The sequence below is a fragment of the Acomys minous genome (genome assembly GCF_964271855.1).
Source record: "Acomys minous genome assembly, chromosome: 13".
NCBI lineage: Eukaryota > Metazoa > Chordata > Mammalia > Rodentia > Muridae > Acomys > Acomys minous.
The window spans coordinates 91495547-91514594 of NC_140495.1; the positions used below are offsets into that span (position 1 = coordinate 91495547).

Here is a 19048-nt window from a genome sequence, read left to right on the forward strand (position 1 = left end):
GGATTATGGAATGTAATACTTATGGATAAGAGGGAATACTATATATTAATCATGAATAGCTTCCTAAACCATTGAACTACATAGTTATATTAAGAAGATTTTATCCACTGTCCTATAAGTGGAGCAATTCACAGTTTATACCGATGTATTTGGATGGTTATTAATCACAAAGCATATGACTTTTTGGTTAAGAAGTAGAAGGTTTGCTATTGCTTATTCTGAGTCTTTAGGTAGGTAAGTGAAATGTGCTAAGATATTGATGAGTTTTCAAGACCCTTGGACACAGTTAATATATCTCTGTATTCTTAATATTTGATGATTTTACTACTGACCAAAAACCTCTTTCCTGTCAAAAAATTGAAATGGAGAGACAGATTTTGTTATTAGGAAACACACTTCGGTAATGTCACATCCTGCTTGAATATCTGAAGCTAGAATGTGACCATTTTTAGCACATGAGATTTTTCTTATTAAAGATTGCTGAGGGCAGTTCATTAATCACAAGAAACCTAGAAACTGAAAAGTATTAAAAATACTATTCTCATCTTTATAACGTGTAATAAGTTATATGTATATATATTTATTTTATATACAAACTGTGAAACCATAGATAAATTTGCTTTATCTAAAATAGAAGGTTGCACTTGTAGATACATTGATAGGCAACTTTCCCATTAACCTACACAGAGTAGTGGAGATGGATTCATGATCTGTGGGGTCTAGCACAAAATGAAAATGAAACTTACTATTTAAAACAAGCAGAGAAGCTTTTACTTCATAGTCCTTCTTAATAAATGAAATAAATCTTTATTTGCTACCTAATGTTATTTTTTCCCAGAAGGACAGCCTACTTGTGGAGTGAGGACACTGAACCTCAAAGGCATCTGTAGTCCAGGCTCATGACCATGAACTACCCTCATGGCTGTTAAGGTCACACTCAGAAGAGAAGGACTGTCCTTGGCAATCCATCTCAGTACTTTTTCTGGCAGTCTCTGACAGTGTGCTATCCCAGACACATATTTTCTTGTCCTATTAGGTGACACACATTTTCAAGGTAAAATGGCTAAGAATTTGAAGCCTACTTTAGCAGAGTGTTAAATCCAAGGTAATCCCATTAAAAATGTACTTGTTTTTGTTTTATGTGTATGAATGCTTTGCCTAAGGGGGTACATTTACCACATGCATGCAGTTTGCACAGAGACTAAAAGGGTATCAGGACCCCTGGAATTGGGGTTACAGATGATCGTGAACTGCCTTGTAGGTGCTGGGAACTGAAGTTGGGTTCTCTGCAAGAGCACTAAGTACTCCTAACTGCTGAGCCACCTGTCCAGCTTCCTTTATCAGGTCTCATGGACAGCAATGGTGTTTTCTTGGATTTAGCTGAGCTCGAACCTTGTTCCTTTGGTGCAGCATCTTCAGGAGAGCTCTGGAACTTTGGAACCTTGTGGCCCTGGTTTGCTTTTGAGGATCCATCAGTATCTTTTGTAACCGAGGTATACTGATAAAGATTCTGCTTTGGGAGACACGTGGGTATGGTTCTTTGCTTTCACAGACTCTCATACAATGAGATGGGACCCAGCCTTACAGTTTACACACAAAGATAGTCATAAAAACTTAAAGTACGATTAATGCTGTTCTCTTAATGGATCTGTTGGGCAAATGTGGCATCGAGGCTCAGCTTCACAGGTTTTATAATATATTTTATTAATTTATTCATATTACATCTCAGTGGTTATCCCATCCCTTGTATCCTCCCATTCCTCCCTCCCTCCCATTTTCCCCTTACTCCTCTCCCCTATGACTGTGACTGAGAGGGATCTCCTCCCTTGTTTATGCTCATAGGGTATCAAGTCTCTTCTTGGTAGCCTGCTATACCTTCTCTGAGGGGACATGGTCAAATATGGGGCACCAGGGTTCATGTGAAAGTCAGGCCCCACTCTCCACTCAACTGTGGAGAGTGTCCTGTTCATTGGCTGGATGTGGGTAGGGGTTCTAAGTTTATTGCATGTATTTCATTTGGCTGTTCAGTCTCACATTTAGTGTTTGTTGAATCCAGAGAAATTCAGCAGTGGAGTGTAACTATTTTGATTCTGTCCACCTGATCACATGGCTATTTTGAGTTGAAAAAAAAAACCTTCTTTGTCATTGAAATACACACACACACACACATACACACACACACACACATACCTTGTCACATTAGGAAGACATTTACAACATTTATGATGTATATGTTCTCTGAGAGAGAGAGAGAGAGAGAGAGAGAGAGAGAGAGAGAGAGAGAGAGAGAGAGAGAGAGAACAGACAGTAGTTGTTTTCTATTGTAGCTGTAGTAAATCACAGCATATTTAATGTCTTATTGTTGTTGTTGTTGTTGCATCAGGGTCTCAATATGTAATCTTGAATGACATGAAGATCGTTATGTAGACCAGACTGGCCTTGAACTCCCAGATATCTGCCTGCCTCTGTCCTCCAAGTACTGAGATTAAAGGTGTGTACCATCAAGATTGGCAAACTTAATGTCCTGATTATTCAAACTCCTTAGCAAATTTATAGGTGAAAAGCCCGCCAAAGATCTTACTGGGTTGAAGTCAGCATGTTGGAAAGCTCCAATATTTTCAGGAGTCCTGGGTAAGGGTCCATTTTCTACTAATTTCCAGCTTCTGGATGACATGTTCATTTTAAAAATCATGGTCCTCTTTGTATATCTTCACAGCCAGTAAGGGCACGTGCTTCAGGCTCTGGACACACTTTGAAAGCTAAGTCCCTTTCAGTGTTGGTTGGTAGATGGGGTCTACCCAGACTGCTCAGGTGAACTGCCCAAGTCTTTAGGTCCCCAGCCTCAATTCCATCTCTCACGACAGCGTCTATAGATGATGAGAAGTATAAGGTCAACATTTCTGCAGAACTCATGCCGTCAGTATCAGTCTTCCCTAGTCACTGTAGGAAACAGACTTCAGAGGAGAAACCACATTTTTGTTGTGTTTAGTGTTTTGCCCCAAGCCCTGGACACAGGACCTGGCACTTAAAAAAGCTGAGCTGCGTTTTTCAAATGGAAGAATTAATGAAATGATTGCATGTTGTATACAGCATGTAATGAAACAACCTCTTTGACATGAAATGAGTTTCAGGCATCTACTAAGTTTTATGACTTAATGCCTATGAGGAAAAGCCTTCTTTGCAAAGTACAGGCTTCTTAAAAAAAAAAACTATGTGAATCCCCTTGAACATTTTTTTTCATCACAGTCCTACCACTTGTATTTGCATTTGGCTATATTCCAACATAGGATTTTTATTAATTTGCAAACACACCCCATAGAACATTGAGAATCAGGGGAAAAACCCACAGCTTATGTCTCTTAAAACTTAGAAGTAGATGTTCCTAAGATTGCCTGCTGCTCTTGTTATACTTCCATGATTGGGTAAGTCTTGCCAATCCTTTTGGTAAAGAACACACTTAGGGGGTTTTCCAGACCGGAGCAACACTATCCTCTAAGAAGAAAAAGGAGTCTGTGGAATCAGTTATCTTTAGATGGTGGCCTTTCTATAACTAATGAAAATAGGGTTTGAAGGTGAGTAGCCTTCATGTTTGAGTGTTAAGTTATAAGCAGACATAGGTATTTGGGGGAGAATGTTAAACTCATATTGGTGTTGAATGTTGGATGCATTGCTACACAAGATCCCCAGGGAGTGCATATGAACTCGTGAAGTTAACATCCAAGAGATTCTTAACTGTAGGGGAATTTTGGATCACCAAGTGTGCGGCAGGTAATGATGTTAGATTAAACAAATCAGACCTGAGCTTCATTTAAGGACTAATATAGTTTCTATACATCTCATTTGCTCACTGCTTTCTTCTGTTGTCTAATGTGAAAGCACACATTTGATTCTCATTAATTGTTTAGTAAGCAAATAATCAAATGGACTGGCTTTTGATGTTCAGAAATCCACTTCATTTGTATGAATTTAATGCATTGCTTTTCTTGGGAAGCTCCCATGCTTCAGTTAAGCCCACAAAGAGATATTCTGAGACATACCTTACATATAAGACCAATACCCCTTTCTCAAAAGTCTGTTTTGGAAATAATCACTGCCTTAGCTAATTTATTCTAATTAAGTAGTTAGGAGTATCTGTGAGAAATGGCTGTTACTACTAAAGACATGTTAATATTAAATTTTTTCTAAATGTAGAGCTGGGGAAATGTGTCAGTTAATAAAGTGCTAGTCATGCAAGCATGACGAAAGACCTGAGTTGGATTCCTTAGGACCCACATAGCAAAGCCGGGGTGTGGTAGCATGCTCCTGTAGCATCTGTGCTGCAGAGTTAGCAACAGGCCTTTGTTGGCCAGAGTCAGCAAGTTTCCCATTAAGTGAGAGACTCTGCTTCAAACTAACCAATGTGGATGGCTCCCAGGGAATGATACTTGAGACACACATTTCCACACACTTAACAGCACCCCCACCGCATGTGCATACACATGAACACAAAAGAAAACAATCTGCGTTTTCAGAGAGTTTATCAGACCTATTTTTTTCCTTGCTTTCCCCCATCAACTGCATATAAGAACTGTTACCAGCCCAGATTTACTGTACTTGGCACTTTGTTTTACTTATGCCATGGGGTCTGAATGGCTGCTTATGTTGGGCACAGTGTTTTTCAATTTCTGTGTATCTGGCTTTTACAACCTTAAGTAACTTAAGAGAAAGAATGGTATTCTTTTTAGCTCTGTACAGTATTAGATTTGCAAAAATCAGAGTTGGCAAACTTAGAGCATATGGCCGAATTTCAAGAAACTATAAAGGAACTGTCCAAGTAAAATGGCTGCTTTAGATATTGAAACTGGAATAGATAACAGGGTAACCAGAAAAATTCTATATACTTTTAAATACCTAGGATTGGTTTAAGTTGGAACATTGTTTATTAAATATTATTATTAGGTTTTTTTGAGACAGGGTTTTTCTGTGTAGTCTTGGCTATCCCGGAGTTGCTTTGTAGACCAGGCTGGTCTTGAACTCACAGAGATCTGCCTGCTTCTGCCTGTGCTAGTATTATAGGTATGCATCATCATGCCCAACAGGAAAAATGATTTTATATTCCCTGTATTTTTTCTAATACAAGGACTAGTCTTTTAACAGGCACTTGAGAATATGATTATTCTCCCAAGCTGCTGTGGGGCCAAGCATCATTCTTCTCACAGCTTTTTGGTTATTTGGATGACTTGGCTATTAATGTCTGAATCTTTCTGGAAAAGCTATGTCTGGGGTCATCTAAATCTGTTAGGGAATGTTTACTTTGGGACTTCAGAGAGTTTGTACAGTATGTACTGGGGAAAAAAAAAGTCTAAAGACTTTACCCAGGGGAACAGATGATTCCCACAAATCTCTTTGTTTTGTTCTAATGTTCTAATACCATTTAAAAACAAGAATTAAGGGGGGAAATTATACTGAAATACTAACTATATAATTAGTAAAGTAAACTGACATTTTTATTCAATTTCTATTTTTTAAATTTGTGGCCCACATCTTCATTTACTCATTTTATGTGTGTTTTTCCTTCATACATATATATGCACCATGTGCACGCCATGGGTTCTCATCAGATCCCCTGGAACTGGAGTTACAGATGGCTGTGAGCCAACACGTGGGCGCTGGGGACTGAACCTGGGTCCTTTGCAAGAATAAGTGCTCTTAACCATTGAGCCGCCTCTCCAGCCCCCTACTTTAGCTATTATTGGAAAAACCAAACCAAACAAACCAGGAAATATCCAGATAGAGCCAAGCACAGGAAGGCGAGCATGGTAATTCTTTATGACTTCTTTTTATAATATAATTGCATTATTTTCCATTCTCTTTCCTGCCCTCCTATACCTCATTTTGTTTTCTTTCAAATTCTTGGCCTCTTTTAAAATTAATTGTTGTTACATTCATACACACACATTTCTAAATACAACGTTCTCAGCCTGAATAATGTTATTGTACATATATTTAAAGATCATTTGATCTTGGATAACCAATTGGTATGCTCTTCCTCAGGGAAGACTATCCCACTCTCAGCATTTCTTACTTGCAGGCAGTTTTCTGTGCAGGGTTGAGGCCATGTGGGCTTTCCCCTGTTGCGTTTGGCAGGCTCATTAGTATCATCTCCATTCAGCTCATGTTTATGCGGTTGTGTGGGTGAGACTTCATGTGTAGCTTCCAACACTGAACATGGTAATGTCTGTAAAACCAAAATAACTGAAAAGCAGTGAAGGATGCCTTAAATGGCAAGACATGCACTTCTTCCAGAGTGCTACACAGGGAAAGTTCTGGAAGCTTACACACACTCAGCCTGTTTGAACAAAGGCCACGAACCTCTTATCTGTTTCCTTCTACCAGAGGTTTGTGGTTTCAACTGGGCACCTGTACTTGCTAGGTTTTTTTTCTTGTAATAACGATAGGTTTTAATTAAAGGTTTTTCTTACATAAAGAGAACTAGATTGGCTGGTAGAAATGACAGAAGTAAAGTAGGATTTAAGAATCTTTGCATGACGTGTTTTTTCTTTGGCAAAGTTTAAGAGTTCTGAACCTCTGTAGTTGCTAGCCAGCATCTGATGAGAACATAGAGTTGTCAGGGAGCATGGGTATAAACTGAAATTAAGGCTAGCATGGGTAAGGTTGACTGGGAAATCCCCTCAGCAGGTTCTGTGACATAGGTGAGACTGGTAGCAAAGCCATGCACAATGAGACGCCTTAGAATTCTGGAGGTGGGAGTCCTTCAGGGTTGCCCAGACTAAGACAGGACCGTGGTGTCCTCCTCTCTGCAGCTCTCAGACATTGGCTATGGGTCATTCCTTGGGGCATGCAGCCTTGAAATAGCTTCTTGCAATGGATGATAGACCCTAATGTGGTACAGAAATGCTTGTCATTGGCTGCTGAAAATCCCAGGTGGAAAGGAAATGTGGAAAGGATGTCTAGGGAAACACATAGGACTCACCACTCTAGCCCACAGCCGGAGTGAAACTGTTGTTTCGCCAGCTCTGAACAAGGAGACAGTTACCCCATCTTAGCAACTAGGTATTTGGTCTCTGAGAATACTTAACCATTGGAAATTCTGGAATAAATATACTTTGCCATCCAAATGGAGATGCTTCCAAGAGAGAATCCTCACTAAAAGAATTAGCAGGCTTAGTTGTACAGGAGGCCTAAGTCAGGGTGACCCTCAGTCAACTGCATTGTATGGCCACCAGGAAACATGAAACTCTGTATGCACTATAAATTCAGTGATACATATGAGGGGCTTTGGGAGACATTTAACACATTTTTTTTTTGCTGAAAGATTTTGCATTGGCCATGGAAGATAGCTAAGATTTATTTCAGTTTATAGCTTTATGGGTGGTCTTGCAACTTCTGATCACATGAATTCCTGTACAGGCAACGTTCTTTGGAACTGGTAGTTTCAGGGTCTGGAAAAATTGAGGTTTTTGTTGTCAGGGAAATCAGTGAAAGCACCAAGTAAAATAAGCATTATGAGGGATAACTGTGGTCGGGACATATTGAGAACACAAACAAACAAATGAATAAAGTAAGGCAAAAAAGAAGCTGTAGCAATGGAAACCACTGAGCACTGCAGCACCCAGAGGAGAGTGACCCACTCCAGGGGAAGAGGACACAGGCTGCACAGAGGAGGCTCTGCTTCTGCTGGTTTCAAAGGACGAGTAGGAGCCTGGCACACAGCTGATGCATAACATAATAGCTTGTGCAAAGGTACAAGGGCAGAAATCACAGTGCTTGCCATGGGGCTCTGCATAACTTAGGTGAGAAAGAAGAGAAGGTCAGATATGAGGTCAAGCATATCTGGCCATTAAATGCCGTTGTTCCCCCACTATTTTATTAAACATAGTTACTTTTAAATAAGAAGCCAAGGTTCAGTTTAAGCAGTGACTCTCTTTAGCAGTGACTCATATTTAGCTTCTACCCAGTCTTAGAATGTTCCCTTAGAATGTCCTGCCAGGGTATAGGACCCAAGATCTATGGTGAGTTCACAGCCGGGGAGATAGTCTCATGATAAACCTGGCTGAGTTTCCAGCAAAAAGCCAGTTTAAGTTGCCGGGACCTGTGTATGCATGCACTGTCTTGTATGCTTAGTCTAGCTAACCTGACTCTCATTCCAGCTGCAGCCAGACCTCCACTGCTGCAACTGGACAGAGACCCCAGTGTGTGAAATCCGAAATGACTCCAGTTCTCAGAACCATGAGAGCCAATAAAATAGTTGTTGCTTTCATCCACTAGGTTCTAAGATAGTTTTGCACACAGCAATTGATCATGAGAACACTACAGAACTTGATGTATAATGACTTGACTTGGCAAAGTACAAAGAAGATGGGGACTTTCTTTTTCTTCTTCTTCCTCCTCCCCCTCCTCCTCTTCCTCCTTCTTCCTTCTCCTCCTTCCTCCTCCCTCCTTCTTCTTCTTTGGTTTTTTGAGACAGGGTTTCTCTATGTAGCCTTGGCTGTCCTAGACTTGCTTTGTAGACCAGGCTGACCTCGAACTCACAGCTATCCACCTGCCTCTGCCTCCCCAATACTGGGATTAAAGGTGTGCGTCACCGCACCTGGCAATGGGGACCATTTTTTTTTGGTGGGGGACCATCTTAATACCAAGCGTAAGGTACGGAGGAGACAGACAGATCTATTAATCACAGAGATTGAAGAGTACAGAGCTGAAATTAGCTTTTGGTAAAATGCAACTTGTGTAGCCATCATTGTAACAGAGGTCTGCACTGTAACAGAGCCTTATCTAATGATAAAAGGTCAGAGTTCAATTTCAAGTGTAGATAAAGAAAAACCTAGACAAGTTGTGCTCCTGTACGGTTACATTTTAACAAGCTTGTGTGCATGGGTGCTGCACTCTGACAATAGTGATGGCTGTCGCTGCATTGAAAAGCAACCTTTGCATGTGACCTACCATTGATAATTCCCAAATATGTGTGACTATTGCTTACACTCTTCAGTGGTACTGAATCAGAAGCAGTAAACACTTAGTGAATGTAACTCGTGCTGCAGGATGCTCATAGGGAAGTGGTCATTTATCCCTTCTTGCTTAGAAGTCGCCCTCACTTCTCTGCAAGATTTTAAGAGGTTTGGGGGAAAGGGGAATATACAAAGAAAGTACAAAGCTTGTAAAAAGGTAAGTTTGCATTTTGAGAGAAAATTAATTCTTTTATTTGGTGAAAAATAGATGGGAAATCACTATTTTTCATTATTACTCTGTGTCTTATGAAAATAGAAGCTGGCCTCAATTGTGCCATTCCTTCAGAAATATTGAATGGTTGTTTTATCTACTTTCTGGCTTTGACATAAAACCTAGAACTTGCAAACACTAGTAAACCGAGTCTATTGGAGGAATACTTTTATTTTAAATTCTGCTGTTCAACCTCCCTGGAAAGCCCCACACTCTTCTACCCATTTAATATCCTAATCTCCCAGGAATGGCTCTCAAAAGCTAATATTTATAAAATTAAAATAGTTTTAGATTCAATGAAAGTTGCAAAAATAAGGCAGAGAAATTTTTACATTGGACACATTTGTTACTAGATTCAGACTTCAAATCTAAGAACATGACATACTGAAATAAATTATAAGAAACATGGTAGAATTAATTGCCTATTGCTGTGAGTCTTAAGGAGAAAGCATTTAGTTTTTCAGCAAACACATTGGCCTTTTATTTTCTTTCTCTTGTCCTTGCAGTGCCTGTGTCTGGCTTTGTGTGATGGTAGTACTACTTTCATAACATGTTTTGCAGTGTTCAGTTTTGTTATAAGAGACTGAGCATTAGTAATGTTATTCTTAAAACATTTGTTAGTATTCACCAATGGACCTATGTGTTTCTGGGCTTTTCTTCTCATATGAGTTATTTAATTTCTATGTATTATTGAGTTTTCCATTGTTTCTTATGCAGTTATATTTGAGGTTAGAAAACATACTGATTATGATTTAATCAATCCTGAATTTGTGTTATTTTACGACTTATGTGATTATCATGGGACATGTCCTGGGTGCATTTGTTTGGGAAGAACATATCCCTTCATTTACTTGGTGGCATGTTTCTCTCAGTTTCATTTGGTCAATGTATATTATGATGATGATGATGATGATGATGACGATGATGATGATGTGGAATTTCTACCTGTATGTTGGAAGGAGAAAGCTCAGGCAGTTGTTTTGTAGTTATTAACTGTCATTTTTGTTTTTCATATCTCTTTAGCAGGTGTGGGATTGTGTTAAAGCATGTGCTAGCTTATGTTTTCAAACTACTGAAATTCTCAAAATCCCAAAGGTTGTAATGTAGTTAGCTCTCTCAGGAGGTGAGTCAGGCAGGGTTTGTACCTTAAGAAGCCCCAGAAAAATAACAGTGTTAGCTGTAAATTGCTCCCATTTTTTCTCTCTCTAGGAACGATCAGAGATTTTTTTCCCATTTATTTGCCTTATCCCAAGCTTTGGGGAGGATGGTGGTATGTGTTAGCTTGATTATTTAAAAGATAGCTTCCGTTTTCGAAGGCCCCTCATGACTAGAGAATGGTGGCCCCCTCCGTGTTCCAAGACACATGAGACAGGAGATAATGTCTCAAGAAACCCCTATAAGAAGCAAACTTTGACTTTTTCTTTCTTTTTCTATGATTGGGTCTTCATCCTTATGAAGGACCATGGCACAATACTTCTTGAGGATTCCTAGCAAGTCTGATGTGATTGATTTGGCTTACTGGGCTGCTAGGAACCTCTTAGCTGTTTTCTTGACTTTGGACACAAGGGATGATTCTGAGTATTATTACTGGGCTGATGTATCTAATAAGGCAAAAAATGGTCCAGGTCTTCCTAAGTCTACCAGTTTGCCAATGTCCCTAAGAGTCTGGTCATTTCTTTTCTGCTTAGGAAGTCTCCTGGAGTACCATTTCTCTTCCTCCTCTTTTTCTTCTTCCTCTTCCTCCGTTCCTTCCTTCTTCCCCTTCTTCTCTACAGTAGTTCTGTTGATGAGAGTTTGCATAGTTCCTCTTTATCTAGGAATGCTTCAAGTTCCCACTCATTCCCGATGAACTTCTTAAGATGCAATCGTAACTGTGTAACTACATGTGAATTGGGAAGCGTGTGGAAATCCCCAGACAAACTTGGGTCCTTGCCCATATCTTCAGGCATTAAAATGGAAGTCATTAAAAGTAGGACGAGGGTCATTGGTCTTCCTAGGAGGCTGGCACAGATCCACAAGAGTACTCTTAGGAAACTTAGACTCTTAAATATTCAGGGTAGTGGAATGCAATACAGCTGTCACTTGGGCAACAGTATTGACAGTAGCCTTACCTGTGCAATGCCAGACCTATTTCTGTTGTCTCCTCGATTTCCAAAAGGGCATGTCCCCTTGGTCGTCTTTATTTTCAGGCTTTTGCTCCTGTATGCAGCGTAACTGGATTCATTCGTGCCGTCATTTCCCTGGTGGTCTCTTCTCCATTTTCACGTCTTCCCTTTTGGACTAGCATTTTCTTCTGCGTGGCGCTTAGCCATCCTTCCTTTGTTTTCACCTGCTTCATGTTCTTTTTCTTTGGTGCCATTTACTATTAAAGAAGTCCAGAGTGGCTTCAGTCATAAACTGAAGGGGCATGTTCTATTAAACTGGCAGGCAGGTAAGAATCACGTTGCCTTTCTGTATTGTCAAGATGAATGAATGCACTGGGTACAGGATTGGAGCAGGCCAAGAGTGAAAGGAAAACAGCTACAAGAGCCTGCAAGCTGGGTTCTGTAATGAGAGATCATATGATTTCTGTGGCTGTCCATTTGAGGCAAGTAAAATAAAAAAGTTCATGAGTGTTTTATTCTAGAAACCTCCAAACATCTATAGGCTTTTCCTTTTTCTCACAGTGCCCTGATTTAGCATGTGTAGTGCTAGTAACTCAAAGGCAAAGAAAGCTTATATTGGATTTCTAATCCAGTGAGAAATACAGCCCTCACGCAGGAGGCTGGTGTGATGACTTCCGCTGTGCTGGAACTGAGGGGTGTTATCCATCTCTCCTCTGAAATATGAACTCTGCCTCAGTGGAATCCACTGTCCTTTAGGAGTTGGAAAAAACACCTTAGGTGTGACTATTTTCTTTAAGAATTCCATTAATAATAAATATATTTTGAAGTTCAAGGCAATAGACTGTAGGTTGTTTACATACTTGTCTTTAATCTAGCTAGTTGAAATTGCATGTATAAACTCTATTCTTCTAAATTTACCAAATACTCAGAAGTTAACATATTCCATAAGCTTAAGATGAATGCTAGTATGTATACATATTTTTTACATATTTATACATTCAATGTTATATATAAAAATATCAAGGTTCTTTTTATCAGGAATTCTAAGATTATCTGCTAGTGATCAAAAAATAATATTTGTAACAATTTTCACATTTCCTCCAAGGATCCTTGACAAGTACAATTTGCTGCATAGCCTTCAAATACTTTCATACTGCATGTTACTACCTATCTCTGGCAGACAATAATAAAATCTAAGATTTAAATATTGTCTAAATAGTTTCTAAGTAGAAATATTTTGAAAGTGAGAAAGCATACCATACTTTAATGTCATAAAATGTAAAGAAATCTCCTATTTTGTAGTGATTTAATTAGCTTAATAAGAAAAATCATGTTTTGTTAGCAAGTACAAGATAAAAGCTACTTTATGCCATATTTTAAGATCCAAAGTAAGATAAAATCAAGATATACTCTTAGTTTATATAATCCTGGTGTTCTGAACTTGGTACAGTGTGGGCAAAAAGATTATAGCAGTCTGAGGATTACGGCTGTCTGCGGTTTTTAAAGCCTTTCTCTATGCTAAGGAAAAAGTTCCTTCCCAACTCCCTTCTATTTTCTTTGTGACAAACAGCTCCCTAATGTGAATAAAGGAATATTAAATATTAAAGTACCTGGCCATATTGTTGCAATGATGATACAACATAAAACACATGAAACTGTTTTCAGTACCTGAGTATATTGTGTGATATTCAGGCCAGAGCAGACACGATTATCTTCTCACTTATCAATTATTGGCGGTGAGAACCTGCAAGGTCCTTCCTTCTTCCCCTTTAAATGCAGCAGCTGCTTCCGTACTCTTAGTCTGCAACATCACATTGCATCTTCTCTTCCATGGCTGACTTAACTCATATTGATCAGCATTTCCTTGTTCATACCTCCTTTTGCTCTCCCACTTTCTGCCCACCACTGTTACTTTCCAATTTCTATGAGATCACCTTTTTAATGGCTGAACTGTGAGATCATGAGGTATTTGTTTTTATACACTTGGTTTATTTTACTTAACATAATGACCTTCAGCTTCATCCATGTTGTCACAAATGACAGTGTTTCATTTCGTTTTCATTTTTCTAGCTAAATAATACTCTATTTTGGTATATGTGCCACATTTTCTTTATCCTTTTATCAGTTGGAGGATGCCTCAGTGGGTTTCATACCGCAGGCATTGTGAATAGTACTAGTGCAGATATGGGAATCTTGGGCTCTTCCATGGTTTTATTTGTTTATTGTTGATATATACCCTTTATTTCATGGTAGTTCTTTTAAAAATGTTTATATGAATTTTAATAATACTTCCCATAATGGCTATACTAATTTATATCTTGCTAGCTATGTGTAAGACTAATTTATGTTCTTCACATATTCACCAACACTTGTTGTCTTTAGTCTTTAGTAGATATTCTTATTATCATGAGGTGAATATTTTTTCATATACTGTTTGGCTGACTATCTTCTATTTATCATCTATCTACTATTTATCATCTATCTATCTATCTATCTATCTATCTATCTATCTATCTATGTATCTATCTATCATCTGTGTACCTACCTACCCACCTATCATCTATCTAGCACAGGCTGTACTCAAACTCACTGTTAGCCTAGGACTTCTAACCATCATGCTGTAGCCGTGAAAGTGCCAGAATTGCAGGTCTATGCTACCATGCTGAACCATTTAATGTATCCTTTTTAGAAATGTATGTTTTGCTACATTGCCTACTTTCTATTTGGATTACCTGGGCTTTGCATTTTTCTATTGCATTTTTCTTTTTTTTTAATTAATTTATTCTTGTTACATCTCAATGGTTATCCCATCCCTTGTATCCTCCCATTCTTCCCTCCCTCCCATTTTCCCCTTACTCCCCTCCCCTATGACTGTTCCTGAGGGGGATTACCTCCCCCTGTATATGCTCATAGGGAATCAAGTCTCTTCTTGGTAACCTGCTGTCCTTCCTCTGAGTGCTACCAGGTCTCCCCCTCCAGGGGACATGGTCAAAGGTGAGGCACCAGAGCATGTGAGAAAGTAATATCCCACTCTCAACTCAACTGTGGAGAATGTTCTGACAATTGGCTAGATCTGGGTAGGGTACTATTGCATTTTTCAATAGTAACTTTTTTTTTATCAGATATGTAGTTCGAAAGTATTTTCTCCAGTGTGTATGTGTGTGTAGGTTTGCAATGCAGAAACCTTTTATGCCTTTGCTTTGCTTCTTGTGTTGTTGGGGTCCCACCCAAAACAGTGCTCACTGATCCCAATGCCCTGACTTCCTTTCTGTTACTCCCTCCTAGCAGTCTCACAGCTTCAGGCCTCAACTGCAATCCATTTTGAGTTCTTCTTTGTAACTGACGATCGTTAGGGCCTAGATTTACTTTTCTGAATAAGGATTTTCACTTACTGAAGACATCAATTTTCTCCGTTGTATGTTTTTAACACTTCTGACACACACAAAAAATCCTTGGGTGTCTTTAATGAGAATTTAATGCTATAATTCTCTTATAGTTTTACATTCTCACGGATGAAAGTTAAAGAAGAAAGCAAAATGATTTTTTTAGGATTTAAAAGAATCAGACTTTTCTGTGTTCCTAGCAGTAGAGTGGTTTCTAAGGGAGAAATTCACCAGCAGGCCACCTTACCCTGCTGCTTTGTGTTAACAGTAGAAATGTTAGGAAAGCAATCTAATCTAGATAGATATGTAAACCAGGCAGGGTATGTTGCTAGACTCTGTGTATATGTATTTTAAATGCCAGTCATGTAGAGTGAAAACACAGAGTCCCAAGTCAATATTTTCTTATTCTTCTCTTCATGTCAAATTTCAAAATAAGCACAAATGTACTAATGCTGATGCATTGTGGCTTCATCACACAACTCTGTGATTCTAATTTTCCAATAGTGGAGTCTCCTGATAGTCTTACTGCACTGTCTGCCTTTGGCTTGGGGTTCATGAAACTCACATGTTTGACATCATGCAGCATTGTCTGAAAAATATGGTGGTATGGCTCTTGAGGATGTGTAATGACCTCAGTTCTGGCTCAGGACTTTGTATTGGTGTAATAGAAGGAAGGATTCATTCTCCTTTGGAAAAACTCTGATCTTTTTGAAATTCAGTCACAATAAGGGGAATGTGAGTATTTTCTTCCTCAAATAAGTTATCTATTTACTCTTTAGTTAAGTAACCATTATAAAGTTGGATTCCGGTTAAAGCTAACATTCCTGTACTCGCCGACCCATTCGATTTTGTCCATTAAAAAGATTTACTTTTATTTGTGTATGTTGGTATGTGTGAGTATATGGCACCTGTGTGCAGGTGTCAGGGGAGTCCAGAAGAAGTTGTCAGAGCCACTGGAGCTGGAGTTACAGGTGGTTGTGAGCTGCGAGACACAGGCTGAATCATCTCTTCAGTCTTGATGTTTGCTCATGCTCTACATGCAGCCAATGTCTTCAGTACATTCAAGTTAGTGTATTTCTGACAGGTTAAATATAGATAGCAAAGAGACATTTAAAATTCATAAATCTAAACTCTATAGATTTCCAAGTGTGCATTTAAATATCAGATTAACTTGTTGGAAAGAAAAAGGGTTTGTTCTTCAGTTTTGTTATGAAACAAAACAAATTACAGTAACTATATTGTCCATATGTACTATTGACCTTAAATAAATCTATCTTTTGTAACTTTTGTATATTCAGTAGTTTTTTATAGAAGACATTTTGCATATATGTACATTGAAATTCTCTGACTTGTAAATTTTTGAATGTAAATTATTTAGTAAAATTTCAAATAAAAGTGCCTTATTATTTGTTGTTTGCTAATACCCAAACTCAACAAAAAATATCAAAATTTAAGAGTTTTATGATAGCTTATTATTTAAAAAGTGTTTGATATGTATTTTCTTTGAATATTAACATGGACCACATGTGGCTATGCATTTTATGCATGTAGTTTATGTTTACAAAGGTCTTACCCTAGGATTTACTCAATGATGTTGGGCAACTTACTTGCCTGTGCAAAGCAATTAAATGTGTGCTTCATTGGTCCCTAGTTTAGAAGATTCATATAATTTTTTTCTCAGAGTAGTTTTTCACTATCCACGGGAAAGGTGGGAATCTTTATTTTTCAAGATATGATTAGTCCTATTACCTTGTAGTATAATTGCTGGTTCATGAAAAAATACATTTATGTGGGAGATGATTAAGCCAGGTGATTGCCAACCTGTAAGCTGGGGACAGTGTCCAGGTGCTGTCATTTATTTGAGAAGCACACTGTCACATGGAGCTTTTCCTCTACTTCACATTACTTCAGTGTTGTTAGCAGGAGCCACAGTGGACGACTTAATTAGGATTTTGAATTAGCCATAGTATAATTTACCATTAGAAGAATGGATTCAAGCTTTATACTGAAAACCGGAGGAGCAAGAATGTGAAGCAAGGGAAATTTAGCTTAAAGCTATGAACTATTAATCACAAAACCCAGTTTTTGTGGCTGGGAGTCCTGCCATAAGCTCACTCTATTTCTTAGCAGTCTGCTTGCTAAGGCTCTTATTCTGTTAATTATTGGAACACTTCGCTTTCTACTGAGAAGGTTCCTGCTCATTGTCACAGTAGCTGGCACGTCAAAGGAGGCTGCAGTATGCATTTGTGGTGGGCTCGTCAACAAATGTGTTCACTTCTTTATGCTCATTAGACATTGAAGATTCACTTCTGAAGAATTAAAGTGGGGGCAAGGCTGCCTTTCCAGCAAGCTGAGCTTGGCATTTGGGGCGTGAAGGTAGCTTCATCAGAATCCTGGGATCGTGAGTGGAGGCACTCATATTTCACCTGCTCCGTTTGCGTGAGGCCCTGACTGGGCACATTGCTCCCTCGGATGTGATGCTGGAGGCGGATGGACAGCATTTGCCCTGCTGCCCTGACTTATGCTCACCACGGAGGTGCTTAGTGAGCCCAGGCAGGACCTCAGGGAGGCAGCTGGCTATTCAGGAAATACAGCCCCTCTTCCCAAAGCTGCTTGTTTTTAGGAGATGGCTAAGGGGAATGAGACTGCCATAAGCTCAGTATATTCTGAAAGAGTTCATCTAGGGGTGGTGTGTCTGTATGTCTTGAAGTCTCTTCCTGCTTTGCTGATGAGACTACCTCTGTCTGTGTTCTCCTTGGGGAAACTACCATTTTCTTAGTCTTTTGTTTGTTCATGTTAGGAATTTAATATTGAATTTCAATTCTATTTGGGTAGTACTTAAGATTTTTCATGTTTCTATGAAAACTTCATCTGGACATCCCAGTCATATTAAACAATCAAATAGAGCAGAACTGAATATCTTTACATTTACCCAAAGCATTAACTGAGGGACTGGAAGTCAGTGCCTATTCCTGTTGGCTTGGGAAGAGGATATGTTAGAGGCGACAGGAAATATATCTAGTAGTCTTTTAAAATATTTTTATTTAAAACATTTATTTATTGTTTGTGGGGAAGAATATGCGTGCATCACAGAAATACGTATGGAGGGCAGAGGACATCTTGCAGAAATGAATTCTCTCCATCCACCATATGCATCCTGGAGACTGAACTCAAGCCCTTAGGCTTGGTGCCAAGAGGCTTTACCTGCTGAGCCATCTCCCTGGCCTTCTAGTTTTCTTTGCATCAATATTTTTTTTTATGGAGAAAAAAGTTTATGGGCTGGAGAGATGGCTTAGAGGTTAAGAGCACTGTCTGCTCTTCCAAAGGTCCTGAGTTCAATTCCCTGCAACTACATAGTAGCTCACAACCATCTATAATGTGATCTGATGCCCTCTTCTGGCCTGCAGATGTATGTGCAAATAGAATGCTCATATACATAAAGTCAATAAATAAATCTTTTTAAAAAAAGTTTACTTGTGCCCTCTACATTTTGTTCCCTTCTCATAGATTCAGTTTAAAAATCAGGCATCTGTTGATCACCTTCCACAGTGGAAACAGCTAGTTTAGTGTAATATTTGAATTTATAGGTAGAAGCTAAGCGTGGAATGCACATCGCCTTGTCCTTTGGCAATGCCAAGCTTAGAATCCACCATCTTGTATGTACATTCTGAGCTGCTGCCGCCGTTTCTACAGATGGCTTTAGTTTCTTTGAGCTGAAAGCTGTCTTGGGGGGGCGGGTGACACAATCTTCTTGTGGGGTTGTGGTTTTTAGGGAACTTCTATGCTTCCCTGGCCCCTTGGAAGTGATACGTGAAGTCTAAAGAAGTCTGTGTCCATGTTATATACTATGCTTTAGTTGCTGAATAATCACCTTCTTTAAAACAAGAAAACACACCATTGAGACTCCACTGTTCTCCTGTCATGTCTGGCTCACCTATTACTCTTTAAGCCTTGCAGAAAAGCTCAGCATTTCCTTGGCACTTCTTAACCCAGTATATAGGTATAGTAGATAACAGTTTATCATACTGCTACAGTAAATGAGTTGATTTTGAGGGGGTTTTAAACTTATATTCTATCCTTTTTTTTTTTGAGATGGGGGTCTTGCTATGTAGCCTTTGGTCTTTCCATCCTCCTGCCTCAGCTTCCAGAGTAGAACAATGATGGGCAAACATCTCACCACACCCAGTGTTTTATTTATTTATTTTAATCCCCGTGCTAGCAGCACCAGCCTCTTATAGCTGTGAATATGAAAAGTAGACATGAATGAATGGATAGCCCTCTTTTACTGTGTTAGATAAGAATACCCCACGCTAAGGGTGGAGGTCAGACCTGGAGAGAGCG

At 39.1% G+C, this 19048-nt stretch overlaps 1 protein-coding gene across 6 annotated transcripts in view; it reads left to right on the forward strand.

Moving 5' to 3' along the window:
- The window catches only part of CTNNA3 (catenin alpha 3), a 1390227-nt gene that overhangs the window by 359240 nt on the left and 1011939 nt on the right, over positions 1-19048 (forward strand). The gene's annotated exons all lie outside the window — the stretch shown is intronic.